Source organism: Staurois parvus, unplaced genomic scaffold (assembly GCF_062004578.1).
Source record: "Staurois parvus isolate SC_StPar_1 unplaced genomic scaffold, SC_StPar_1.0 ptg000037l, whole genome shotgun sequence".
In the NCBI taxonomy this organism is placed as follows: domain Eukaryota; kingdom Metazoa; phylum Chordata; class Amphibia; order Anura; family Ranidae; genus Staurois; species Staurois parvus.
In genome coordinates, this window is record NW_028317833.1 from 675,872 (window position 1) to 690,191 (window position 14,320).

At 52.3% G+C, this 14,320-nt stretch overlaps 1 protein-coding gene across 1 annotated transcript in view; it reads right to left on the minus strand.

Moving 5' to 3' along the window:
* The window catches only part of LOC149470595 (uncharacterized), a 90,126-nt gene extending 76,268 nt beyond the window's left edge, over positions 1–13,858 (minus strand). Inside the window, exon 1 of the mRNA XM_089662162.1 lies at positions 13,769–13,858. The gene's annotated coding sequence lies outside the window, so the exon portion shown is untranslated. The remainder of the gene's footprint in view (positions 1–13,768) is intronic.
* Positions 13,859–14,320: the final 462 nt, after the last annotated feature.

Here is a 14,320-nt window from a genome sequence, read left to right on the forward strand (position 1 = left end):
CCAAACCACCCACAGATAACAATATATACAATGCAAGCGTCGTCAGGCAGGCCGGGTCAATAACAATCGGGCAGGTAGGAACAGGAGGAGCAGGCAGAGAGTAGTCAGGTCATGAGCCGGGTACAGCAACTAACGGGCAGGTAGGTAAAGGGGGTCAGGCAGAGAATGGTCGGAGTCACAAGCCAGGGATCAAACAGGAGAAGTCAGCAGAGGTCCGGATCAGGCAGGGTCAGCAACGAATCAGTCAGACAGGGACAGGGACAGGGATGCAGGTAACAAGATACAGGGGCCCAGGAAAACACACACCAAGGCAGAGACTGCAGGTCTGGCCATCCCTTAAATACACCTGCATAATCAACTTCAGATGTTTGGCTGGCTGCAGGGTTGAGTCTCTGATTGCTGGGAGCACCCACTGGCCAGCCCTGGTACTGCAGCCCACAAGGCAGGTGAGTCCCACCATTACTGGCAAGTCCATTCCTGAGAGAGGGTGTGTTGCACTTGTCTGCTGAGCTCCAGAAAGGCCCGAGAAGCCTGGGGCTAAAGTTCCCTGCCCAGCCCAGGCAGGATGGCGGATCCTGGGCCTGGGTCCAGTGAGGAGAAGGCCCTGGAGGGGCCTAGTACCGGCCTCTCTTTTCCACCAGTAGAGGACCTGGGAACGGCCCCTAGGAAGGGGGAAGTTTATTCTGCCTACCGGGACCGTGTGGCCACTCGGGCCAGGTTAATAGAGAAGGAGGAAGCCAAGCTCCAGAAGCTGACTCTGGAGCTAAAGAAGCTCCGGTCATCCTATGACCGTGTATGGTCTACTAAGCGGCAGGCCATGAAACCGGACCTGGAGGCGCTGGAACTTCGTGTGTCACAGCAGGGGAGGTATGTGGCGGCGCTGCAGCACCAGAGCGGCGTCCTAAGCGAGAAGTATCTGAATGAAGCGATATTTAAGGCTGCAAGAAGCCGCAGTGTTGCGGCGATGCGGGGTCCGGTGGAGGAGGCCTCTTCGGTGGAGGAATTGTCGGGGGAGTTGCTGGTGGAAGGCGAGCAGGGGCAGGCTGAGCCCGCAGCACCCTCAGATGAAATGGCGTCTAAAATGGAAGACAGCGTGGTCGCAGGATCATCAGAGTCCCTCCCCCCTGGGCAGCTGCCTGTGGATTGGGGGACCCAGGTGGAGGAGGAGGAGATGGTGGGCGGATTGCAGTTCCTGGCAGAGGCGGTTGCAGAGCTTTGTGGAGCCGACTTCAGGTTTACGTCCGAGGACTCAGAGGAAGAAGCTGAAAGTGATGTCATCCCCCGCAAGCCGGCTAAGCCAGTGGTGAAAGAGCATGCTGCCTTTGTCATGCTGCAATGCATCCCCAAGGACGTGTTGGCAAAGGCAGGGGAGCCACTGGAAGGGGAGAAGGACTCTGCTGATTGTGTTGGTGAGATGGTTCTGGACACTGGGGTAGCGGGTATAATTCCTGCAAAATTGTCTGAGGTGCAGGTTAGCCCTACAGTCCTGGCTAAGGGTGTTTCCCCTCTGGTGGTGGTCCCACTAGGCCCCGCCCCTTTAGGGGGCATGGTGGCCTCTGGTGTGCAACCAGCAGGTCCCCCGGTTTCTCTTCAGGGGGCTCCAGGTTCTCAGGTCCAGGCTCCTGCGGGTCCGGCTCAGGTGGGTTCTCCTGCTGGTATGGGTGGTCCCCAGCCCCGGGCTCCCCCAGGTCATGGCTCATCAGCATCTGCCCCTTCAGTTGCTGCTGCTGGTGTGGCGGCTTCCCCTGGTCATGCCCCCTTGATGTTGAGTGCCCCTGGGGCTAGATTGGGGCTCAGTTACTCTGCTGCAGTTAGGGGAGGTCAGGGGTCCGTGGGATCGGCCCGGGCAAGGGCAGGTAACCTACCCACTTCCGCCGCAAGGCGAAATGTTATTCAGCTGAAATGGTCAGGGGAGGGCCCCCCCCTTAGCAGGAGAGAGGTCATAGACCGCATATTATAAATGGGCTCCCATGCCGCGGATATTTTCGCGTTTATTGCTCCAGTTGGTACTGGAGAATATGACGTGTCCTTCATGTGGCCAGAATTGTTGGACCTCTTTTGGCAGAGGTATGAGGCCACCTTTGTCACCAGCCCTAGGTGGGTGGGCCTAACCCCGAGGCTCGTCTCTCGCCAGTCCCTGATTAAAAAAATAACGGTGCTGGTGAGAAATGAATCCATCCCAGCATCAGATATTGTGGTCTGGATAAGCAGATATGGGGATGTGATGGGGCCCCTTGGGAAGATCAAGGATGAGAGGGGAATATGGACAGGTGGGTGGACGACCACCGTCCGCTTAAAGGTGGTTGGAAATGTGCTCCTGCACATTCCCTCTTCCGCTTTTCTAGGGAAGGACCGCCTGATAATTTTTTATGCGGGTCAGCCGAGGGTCTGCCACCGGTGTGGGGGCAAGGGGCATTTTGCGGCCACCTGCCCCGTCATTAGATGTTCCCTGTGTCAGGAAATAGGACACCTGGCCAGGGACTGCAATGTTATCCGATGTAATCTCTGCGGGGAGCTCGGGCATTCATATAACCAGTGCCCGGAGGCCCTCCACAACCTTCCAGTGGGGGAGCTTGAAGCAGAGTTGGATCGGATAGATGCTGAAGAGGCAGAGGCGGCATTGGAGAGAGCGGCTTTGGTTGCTGTGGCGGCCCTTGTGAGGGAAGGGGAGGTTTATGTGGCCCCTCCTGTCTCTGTCCCCCCTGTTTCGTCTACCCCTTTGAAGTCCCCTGTTGTTCCCCCTTGTGTACCGGTTCCTCCTCCCAGGAGTAAGAAACAGCTGAGGGAGGCTGCTAAAGGGGCCGGGATGGTTGAAGCTAGGTCTAGTCCCTCAGTGTCTGCTCCCCCCTTGCTCTTGCCGCTGCGGCGGAGTGGGAGGCCCGGTAGGGAGTCCCAAGGTTCTGCTCCAGTAGGGGCTCAGGTGGAGGAGGGGTGGTCCCTGGTGGGTAGGCGGGGCTAAGCCAGTTTTGTCCTCAGCGGGGTCGGTGTCCTCTTTAGAGGCGGGGGAGGTGGCCCTGGGGAATAGGTTTGGGGCTTTGTCGGGGGAGGAGGAGGGGTCAGGTGATCCCGCTTCCCCGATGGAGGACGAGGATGCTGGGGGGTCTCTTAAGAGAGTGAGGGACCCTGCCAAGAAAGTCAAGAGGAGGATTAAGAAACGTCCCTCTCAATTATCTTAATGGCAGTTCCCGCTCCGATAAAGGTGGCAACCATTAATGTTGCCAGCCTGAAGTCTGTAAGTGCTAGAGAAACAGCCTTATTTTTGATCAGTGGGACGGAAGCTGATATTTTCTTTTTGCAGGAGACCAGGTTGCCCACCTTGGCTGATGTCCATCTGGCCAAGAGTGAGTGGAGGCGTGGGCCCTCCTACTGGTCTCTTGCGGCTGAGCTTTACAGCGGAGTTGCGGTGCTTTTTACCGGCATGGTAACGTGTCGGCGGATAATTGAGGTAGAGATCGGAAGATGTCTGATTCTGGATGTTCTCGTAAGGGGGCATGAGCTCCGTCTCATTAATATCTATGACCCACAGTCCAAGTGGGACAGGAAGAACCTCTTTGCGAGGATTAAACCTTACCTCTTTACATCCCGGCTGGTAGTCTTTGGAGGTGATTTTAACACAATTACTAGGCCCAAGGACAGGATAGGCTTCACTGACAGGCTGGGATATGATAGCAATTTTCTAAATGCTATAGTCAGGGAGGCAGGTCTGGTTGACGCTTGGATTCAAAGTGTCCCAGACGGCACGGGTTTCACCTTTAGGAGAGGTAATAGCCAGAGTAGGATAGACAGGTTTTTTTTGAAGGAGAACTCTGCCTTCTCGGCACCTGAGTGTTAGGCGGTGGAGTTTTCCGATCACCTTGTGCTGTCACCTTGAATATTTCAGACACGCCGCTGAGAGGAAAGGGCATCTGGAGGATGAAGCCTGGTCTGGACAGTGATGTCCCTCTGGCGAGTTTGACTGGGGAGATTACTGCAGAAGAGGTGTCCAGAGCGATTGATAGTCTGGCCATTAAAAAGACTCCTGGGCCAGACGGTCTGACAGCCAAATTTTTTAAGGCTTTTAAATCCCGCCTGGCACCTCGTCTCGTGGAAGTGTATAACAGCTGTCTGGATGAGGGATCTCTCCCTCCTTCCATGAGACAGTCTGCAGTTATTCTCCTGTCAAAGGGTAAAGATCCTTCGGCTATTGAGAACTGGCGCCCCATCAGCCTCCTCAATGTCGATAGAAAGGTTCTGGCGAAGATCTTGTTCTGGCGCTTGTCGTCAGTGGCAGACAGTTTGCTTTCTCATCAGCAGCATTGCTCGGTCCAGGGCAGGAGTAGCTTTACAGCGGTGTTAGCTGTCCGGGAGGCTCTGGAGCGATGTAAGGCTGAATGATGGGGAAAGTTCTTGCTGGCGGTGGATCAGGCAAAGGCCTTTGATCGAGTTGATCACAAGTACCTCTGGCATCTCCTGGACCGGTATGGTTTGGAGGGGAGGTTCATCGGCTGGTTGAAGACATTGTACCAAGGGGCGGAGAGCTTCATGTTGGTGAATGGTTGGGTTGGGCAGCCCTTTGAGGTTGGATCTGGGGTGCACCAGGGGTGCCCGCTGAGTCCCTTGCTCTATGCCTTTGCCATCGACCCCTTCGTCAGGAGGCTAGATGGCGGGGCGGTGAGTGGGGTGCTGGTGGGTGCCACTGGAGATCCGCCTTTGAGAGTTGTGGCTTATACTGATGACATTTCTGTTTTCATTTCTGGACCGGAGGAGGCGCAGGAGGTGGTTTCAGTAATGGATCAGTATGCCGAGGCATCAGGTTCCAAGGTCAATCAGGACAAATGTGAAGTTCTCTGGATAGGTAGGGAGGGTGAGAGCTTCTCACTCCCGGACACCTTCCCGGTGCCTCAGCCGAACATCAAAGTGTTGGGCATCAATTTTGGCTCTGCTGATTACAGCAAGCAAAATTGGGAATCCAAGCTGTCGGATGCCGAGGTCAAAATGAGATGCTGGAAGGGGTGGCGGCTCTCCTTGAGGGAAAGGGTTGATTTGATCAAGACTTTCCTGCTCCCAGTCTTTTTGTACGTCAGCTTCATTTGCCTCTTGCCAGAATCGCTCTATACGAGGATCTATAGCTGTTTCTTCCAGATGTTATGGGGGAATCGGCTGAACCTCGTCAAGAGGGACGTGACTTATTCATCCAGGCGGGAGGGTGGCCTAGGTATGGTCAACCCGGTGGTCTTTTTCTCTCTGATGTTCTTGAAACATAACTTTGGTAACATGCTGGCAGAGATACCGCATGCATGGGTAGGACTGTTCCGGATATGGTTTGGACCCTTTCTGCACAGTTGGGAGAGTGGCGGGCCAGTGAGAAGCCTGCGGGTCAAGCATGGTAAGCTCCCGGCTTATGTGGCCCCGTGCCTGAAGTTACTCCGGCGGTGGCATGTAACTGCGGAGGAGGTCCGGTCCCTCCCCAGGAGGCTCCTGGGTGAGAGTATTGTGGCATCTGCTTTCCATGCGCCGCTGGCCTTGAGAGATTGCCCGGGCCATGTGATGAGGGAGGGTTTGCGGTTGATAAATCTGGAGCTGATCCCCCTGAAGTTGCGGGACCAGGCCTGGCTCGCCTTCCATGGCAGGCTCTACATGAGGGGTAACCTGAAGTACCGTCCTGAGGATGACCGTGGTTGTCCGAGGTCGGAGTGTGGGGGTGAAGTGGAGACTATGGACCACTTCTTGCTTCAGTACGCCTTTAACGTAGAGGTGGATAAACAGGTGGGAGGGGCTCTGGGTATTCGAGAGTCGCATGGGTTTTAATTTGGACACCCTGTTTTTAGTCAGCTTAGTTGTCCATTATTACACTTGGATGGCACGGTGTCAGGTCTCCATTCGGCAGAAGGTCCTCCCTGTTCAGGTGGTGGCGAGTGACATCCTTGGTGAGGTGGGGAAAATTTGGGGTCTTGAGAAAGACAGGCTGCGACGCAGAGCTTGGATGGAGGTGTGGAGGAACATCAAGCCTGTAGCTGTGGTCTGTTGATCTCAGGTGGTGGGAACTGTCCCTAGTTTCTGCCTTCAGCACTGCCTAGATTTTTGCGTTCGGATCTTTTTGGTAGCCTTTTGCATGGTAGGTTGTAGGGGTCAGACGTGGAAGATCTGCGGGTTCCTTAGCCCTCCCCTGTGGTGTATATAATAGTATGGTTAGGTCCTTTGTATATAGTTTAGGCCATATAGGCCGTAAGCAGCAGGTTTGAATATGGAAATTGCATATGGTTTATGTTTTTGTCTGAGCCATGAAGGCTCTTAGTCATGTGGTCTCGGCCATAAAGGCCTTGTACTGTAAATATTGTATATAGTTTCCGTTTTTTCCTTTCAGGTTATGGACTTTTATTTATGAGCCGTTCAGGCTATGTTTGAGTTTTTTTTTTTTCCCAGGGACTGTTGGGACTTTTTAGTTTCCTTTCTGTTGAGTTTTGTATTTATTTATATTTATACTTTTATACATAAGTCTGATGGATATGTATGACATCAATACATAATAAAAAATCTCCATTCCTGACACTGATTAAGCACTGAAGCACCATTTACTAATGTTGGCATGGACATATGTGGCCCCTGGACTGTTGTTACACGCAGAACTCGTGGCGGAGTTGCTAACAATAAGCGATGGGCTGTGCTGTTCACTTGCTTGAGCATTGGTGCAGTGCACATTGATGTGAGAGAATCAATGGACTCTTCTTGTATCATTAATGCTTTCAGAAGATTTGTTTCTGTACGAGGACCTGTAAAGTCCCTGAGATCTGATTGTGGGACTCATTTTACAGGAGCAGAAAAGATAGAGATCTTCTTGAGTGGCAATAAGTGTAAATGGGAACTCAACCCACCTCATTCCTCACATGGGAGGCTCTTGGGAACGCATGATTGGAGTTAGAAGAAAGATCCTGGACTCTATGCTACTGGACCAGAAAACTTCTCAATTTACTCATGAAATCTTAGTCACTCTTCTTGCAGAAGTGTCCGCTATAATCAATGCAAGGCCATTGGTCCCTGTGTCCTCAGATCCCGAGTTCCCAGTGTTGCCCACTCCAGCCAATCTTCTTACCCAAAAAACTGGGGTAGCCACTATTCCCACAGAGGAACTTGATTACCCCAACATTTACAAGCATCAATGGCGACGGGTTCAACATCTTGCTAATGTGTTCTGGAATCGCTGGAAGATGGAGTCCCTTTCTACCCTTCAAAGTCGTAATAAATGGCAAACTAGCAAACCCAATCTACAAGTGGGAGACGTAGTTCTTTTGAAGGAGACAGATTCCCATGGTAACCATTGGCCCATGGCTCTTATTACAAAGACTATGCCAAGTAACGATGGAAAGGTACGCAAGGTAGAAGTTAGAGTCATGAAAGAAGGTTCTGCACACCTTTACTTCAGGCCTATAAAGGAACCAAAGAGGAAGACAAGTCATCCACCTGAATTACAGGGAGGTAAGAAGGAAGGTGCATGTTGCTGCCTTCTCCTCTGAATATGGATTTCCATGTCTCAGCCTGGACTTTCCACACCAACATCTGCAAGTATTATGCTGAATGTTTGCATTGTTTTCCTTTGTTCTTCCCTTCCCTCTTGTTTTGCAGATGTTCCCGGAAAGAATCTTCATTATTTATATTGGACTTGAACTAAAGTTTATTTGGTTTAGTTAATGTTGTATAGATAGCCCCTCCCCCTTTCCCAGAAATGCATTGCAGTTCTAGCCTCATGGCAAGAAGCAGAAACATTATGATCTTTTGACCGATCGAATGTTCATTGTTGTAAGATTCTCTCAGTTTATGGAAGAAACTTCACAAGATCTACAAGATGTCTTATCGATGGAGTCACCGACTGTGGTATCCAACTGAGGATGAAGTTATCACCATCTCATCACAACTGTAAGCTACAGAGATCACACTATCAATGCTTAGATTGGAGAGACAGAACACCCACACATACTCGTCCCCGGCTTCTCACCCCTCCCCCATACATACCCGTCCCAGGCTTCTCACCCCTCCCGCACACATACCCGTCCACGGCTTCACACCCCTCCCCCATACATACCCATCCCTGGATTCTCACCCCTCCCCCATACATACCCATCCCCGGCTTCTCACCCCTCCCCCATACATACCCGTCCCAGGCTTCTCACCCCTCCCCATACATATCCGTCCCCGTCTTCTCACCCCTCCCGCACACATACCTGTCCCCAGCTTCTCACCCCTTCCCCATACACATCCCTCCTCAGCTTCTCACCCCTCCCCATACACATTCCTCCCCAGCTTCTCACCCCTCCCCATACACATCCCTCCCCAGCTTCTCACCCCTCCCCATACACATCCCTCCCAGCTTCTCACCCCTCCCCATACACATCCCTCCCCAGCTTCTCACCCCTCCCCATACACATCCCTCCCCAGCTTCTCACCCCTCCCCATACACATCCCTCCCCAGCTTCTCACCCCTCCCCATACACATCCCTCCCCAGCTTCTCACCCCTCCCCATACACATCCCTCCCCAGCTTCTCATCCCTCCCCATACACATCCCTCCTCAGCTTCTCACCCCTCCCCCATACACATCCCTCCTCAGCTTCTCACCCCTCCCCCATACACATCCCTCCTCAGCTTCTCACCCTTTCCCCATACACATCCCTCCCCAACTTCTCACCCCTCCCCCATACACATCCCTCCCAAGCTTCTCACCCCTCCCCCATACACATCCCTCCCCAGCTTCTCACCCCTCCCCCATACACATCCCTCCCCGGCTTCTCACCCCTCCCCCATACACATCCCTCCCCGGCTTCTCACCCCTCCCCCATACACATCCCTCCCCGGCTTCTCACCCCTCCCCCATACACATCCCTCCCCAGCTTCTCACCCCTCCCCCATACACATCCCTCCCCAGCTTCTCACCCCTCCCCCATACACATCTCCCCCAGCTTCTCAAACCTCCCCCATACACATCCCTCCCCTATCACATCCCCCCAAGCTTCTCAAACCTCCCTCATACATATCCTCTCCCAAATTTTCACCACTTCCCATATATATCACTGCCCAGCTTCTCACCCCCTCCCCCATACACATCCCTTCTGAGCTTCTCACCCCTCCCCCATACACATCTCTCCCCAGCTTCTCACCCCTCCCCCATACATATCTTCCTTAGCTTCTTGCCCCTACACCATACACAGCTGTAACGGAACCGACCCAGACTGCTCTTGAGTACTTCCGTTAGAATACCGCTTCCCCCTCCGAACACCGACCACAGACACCACAGCCGACCATACAAGACTAGACAACACCAGTCCTGAAGTAAACCAGGAGGTAGACTACTTTATTTTAACACAGATACAAGATATATACACTCAGGGGACAATCCCCCCTCCCTGCATAATGACACAGGGCGAGGCAATCTACATTTAGTAACAAGAGACACACAGGTATTAAAACTTCACACCAGCAGACAGTCCCATCAGGAGGGAGGGCTGCTGGAGACCCGCCCCCCACTAAGCTAATACACATAAACACATACATCCCATAATAGTTTGCTCCTAAGCCAGACAGACAATAGAACAATGGGATGCAACCACATGGCATTAAACAATGAACAACCCCCCACCCCACCTATACATGTTTACACAATGTCAGGACATCTCACCCTGCACCCCTAACAGGCACAGGGTGACTTACACATAAGAGGGATATGGGGAGCTGAGACAGGGGTCTCCCCACCTCTTCAAAGTGAGCTGTTCCATGGGCCCCGCACCCAAAGTGACTCCCGTCACAAAAGCCCTCCCCAACTTCTAACCCCTCCACCATTCGCATCTCTCCCAGTTTCTCACCCCTCCCCCATACTTATCCCCTCCTAGCTTCTCATCCCTCCCCAGCTTTTCAATCCTAACCCATACACATCCCTTCCTAACTTCTCACCCCTCCCCCATATACATTAATCCCCATCTTCTCCCCTCTCCCCCCATTCACATCCCTCCCAGCTTCTGACCCCTCCCCCATACATATCCCTCCCAGCTTCTCACCCCTCCCCCATACACAGTCCTCCCCAACATCTCACCCCTCTCCCATACACATCCCTCCCAGCTTCTCACCCCTCCCTCATACATATCCCCTCCCAGCTTTTCACCCCCCCATAAATATCCCTCCCAGCATCTCACCCCTCTCCCATACATACCTGGTGTCTCTCCTGTTATTCTGTCTCGGACACATCAGAGGAACATGGTGGGAGATCGGCCTGAATGTCCTTCCTAGGAGGGAATACCGGAGCCATTCTGAGGCCCATTTAATGGCCGGCAATGAGGAGGAAACCAACACTGAGAAGTAGATGCTGAGATATATACAGCAAGGTGCTCGGTTTGTTGGTTCAAATCCCAACCATGGCACCACCTGCATGGGGTTTGCATGTTCTCCCTGTGCTTGCGTAGGTTTCCTCCGGGTACTCCAGTTTCCTTCTACACTACAAAGACATGCTGGGAGGTGAATTGTCTCCTAAGTGTTCCCTAGTATGTGTACGTATGAATGTGAGTTAGGACCTTAGATTGTATGCCCCTCGGGGGCGGGGATTGATGGGAATTATTATTATAATACAGTATTTATATAGCGCTAAAGGGTTTGCTCAGCGCTGTACATTATAGTGGGGACAGAACATGAGACAATACAGTAACAATACAATACACGAGGGGTGCGAGGGCCCTGATCCTTGGAGCTTACAATCTAGGAGGGAGGGGGTAGTGGTACAGGAGGAAGTGGCTGTGGGGGATGGAGTGGTAGGAGGAGTGGAGGAGATCGGCTGTTAGGTGAGGCCGGGGTAGGCTTCTCTGAAGGGATGGGTTTTCAGGGTGCACCTAAAGGTGAGGAGGGTAGTTGACAGTCTGATGGATTGGAGTAGTGAGTTCCAGAGGATGGGGAAAGTACTGGAGAAGTCCTGCAGTCGGGCGTGGGAGGTGGAGACCAGTGAGCTAGAAAGTAGGAGGTCTTGTGAGGAGCAAAGATTACGGGTTGGGTGATATTTGGGCATCAGGTCGGTGAGGTAGTTTGGGGCGGAGTTATGAATGGCTTTGTATGTCAGTGTTAGTAGTTTGAATTTTATGCGTTGGGCAATGGGAGCCAGTGGAGGGAATGACAGAGGGGGGTGGAGGACACTGAATGGAGGCCAGTGGAGGGAATGACAGAGGGGGGTGGAGGACACTGAGTGGAGGCCAGTGGAGGGAATGACAGAGGGGGGTGGAGGACACTGAGTGGAGGCCAGTGGAGGGAATGATAGAGGGGGGTGGAGGACACTAAGTGGAGGCCAGTGGAGGGAATGACAGAGGGGGGTGGAGGACACTAAGTGGAGGCCAGTGGAGGGAATGACAGAGGGGGGTGGAGGACACTGAGTGGAGGCCAGTGGAGGGATTGGCAGAGAGGGGTGGAGGACACTGAGTGGTCAGTGGAGGGAATGACAGAGGGGGGTGGCAGATACGGAGCGGTTGGTAAGGTAGATGAATCTGGTCGCTGAGTTCAGGATAGACTGAAGCGGGGATAGTCTGTGATGAGGGAGGCCGGTGAGTAGGGAGTTGCAGTAGTCCAGACGTGAGATAATAAGGGCGTGAACGAGTAGTTTAGTAGTGTCTGGGGTTAGGAACGAACGTATTTTGGAGATGTTGCGGAGGTGGAGCCTGCATGATTTTGCCAGCGATTGGACATGGGGTTGGAAAGACAGATTGGAGTCTACAGTGACACCTAGGACTTTGGCTTGCAGGGTGGGATTCATGGTGGCGTTGTTGGTTGTGATGGAAAGGATGGGGGGTCACGGGCTGGGGGGAAAATCAGGAGCTCAGTTTTGGAAAGGTTCAATTTGAGAAAATGGAGTGACATCCAGTCTGATATGTCGTTCAGCAGGTACGTGATACGGGCAGAGACTGAAGGGGTGAGGTGGGGGGTGGAGAGGTAAATTTGCGTGTCATCGGCATAGAGGTGATAGTTGAAGCCGTGGGAGTGTATCAGTTTGCCAAGGGAGGAGGTGTAGATGGGGCCCGAAGACAGAGCCTTGGGGGACTCCAACAGAAAGGGGGAGAGAGGGGGAGATGGTAGCATTATAGGTAACGCTGAAGGAGCGTTGGGATAGATAGGAGGAGAGCCAGGAGAGAGCGGAGTCTCTGATGCCGAGGGAGTGTAGTTTATTAAGGAGGAGGAGGGGGTGGTCAACTGTGTGGAAGGCCACGGAGAGGTCAAGGAGTAGTAGCACTGAGTAATGGCCATTAGCTTTGGCGGTTAGCAGGTCGTTGGTGATTTTGAGTAGGGCGATTTCGGTGGAGTGTAGGGGATGGAAGCCAGACTGTAGGGGTTGCTGTCAGTGAGATGGTGTCAAGGATCTGTCAATGATCACCCTGTCACGTGTCCCCCACACGCCATGCCCACAGCGACTAGCTAACCGAGACACGCATTTGCGGCCACAACAGGGAGCATGCCAGAAACTTAGCAATCCATTGGTCAATCGAACCAGCTCCATATGAATCACAAGTGTCCAAATGTCCGTGTAATCAATATATTCGGATTAGGACATAGGCGGGACATTAGTCCTCGGCCAACCGACCATGGGGGGCGGCTCTTGCATCTGCCCACAATATGCTGTGGATGCTGACCTGCCCAAGTCCAATTGGGCCAAGACTGGCCTGAACCCCAAGTCGGGGATTGGATTTCTGACACTAGTGCATCAGCCCGATCACGACAGTACCAAACACTGTTCAATGGTCGCGACCCAGCGTCACCTAACCGTTTCCTGTGTTTTCCTGGCTTTTCGCCCCAAGCCACAACTATGATTTTCATATGTAAGTGCAGCGCACAGAATGGCCTACAAGAAGGGAGTATGTTCATATCTCTGCAACTAATATTTCAGCTTTTATGAGAGATGAAACATACTTCTTTGATGGGAATATTACCTATAGAGCTTTCCACCTCAGGCAGAAAGTCTGCTGTCATTTAACTCCAAACCTGTTTCCCCAGAAAGTGATAACCTGATTGACACACAAGAAGTGTCACCTCCAGGAGGCGGGGCTTTAGACTCATGCTAAATGATGATTGAGTCTGTAAGGCCTATGGAGTCATTGTGTATACATACACATCTGTATCCCAGATCCATTGATGACCATTCATTTCCCTACTGCCCAGGGGCTCAATATACATCCTTAATGACCAGACTGTTCCTGAACACACCTTTACAATCTACTCCAGTCTGCACCTTCATGTCACATCCCAGAAGCCCGGCTTTCAGCCTATTGATCATATCCTATCCATTCCACCTGTTATGGCTATGATTCCATATTTCTACTGATCAAATCTTTATCCACTCAAATCTTACATGTATGTTACAGGTGGGCGCTCAGGCGATTGTAGACGAAGTGCTCAAGGAGCTTGGAAGTGAGTGGCAGCAGGGAGATGGGTCTGAGGTTGTTCAGGTTTGTGGGGTCCAGGGAGGGCTTTTTGAGTATGGGGGTGATGTGCGCATGCTTTAGGGGGGAGGGGAATGTGCCAGTAGAGGGAGAGATTAAAGATGTGAGTGACGGAGCAAATGATGGAGGGGGAGGGTGACCGGAGGAGTTGTATGGGGACAGGCTCTAGGAATGTACAATATAGATGTAAACTGATGGCGCTATATAAGTACCTGGAATAAATAATAATAATACACCCAGATCATCGATGACGAGGAGGAAGGTTCGGTCACAGATGATTGGTCCATCTATAGCAGGGACAGGAGCCGGGACCAGGAATAGGAGATCCACCTGACTTACCCGTGTGCTCTGACATGGAGAAGATCCCATGCTGGCCCTATGGTGGCCGTGTGTTCAGGATGGAGACCGACAATCACCGGAACTTCTAGAAGCAGATCTAAAATGGCTGAAAGGAGGAAAGTGTTCCCGAGACAGGAATTGACACCAGACAGGAAGTGACCTGGAGGTGGTGACACTAAACAGGAAGTGACTCAACAGATTTATACAGAGGCTGCAGTATGGAGAGCAGACACTAGAGGGTATTGGTCCAAAAAAGCTGAATAGCGTAAAACAACAGGGAAAAAACCTGATAAGCAAAAGATGATGGCGGCTCGTAAACTTCTGTTATGAATAAAAACACAGTTATCACATTACAGTGAAGTGGATTAGATTTTTGTCCTCCATTTTGTTGTAGCCCGCCTGTCCCTCCTCCGGCGGCCATTTTCCCTTAGTCTGATATCAATGTTTGTGCAGTTATCACATTACAGTACAGGGGATTAGATCTCCTGCCTCCATTTTGTTGTAGCCCTCCTGTCCCTCCTCCGGAGGCCATTTTCCCTTAGTCTGATATGA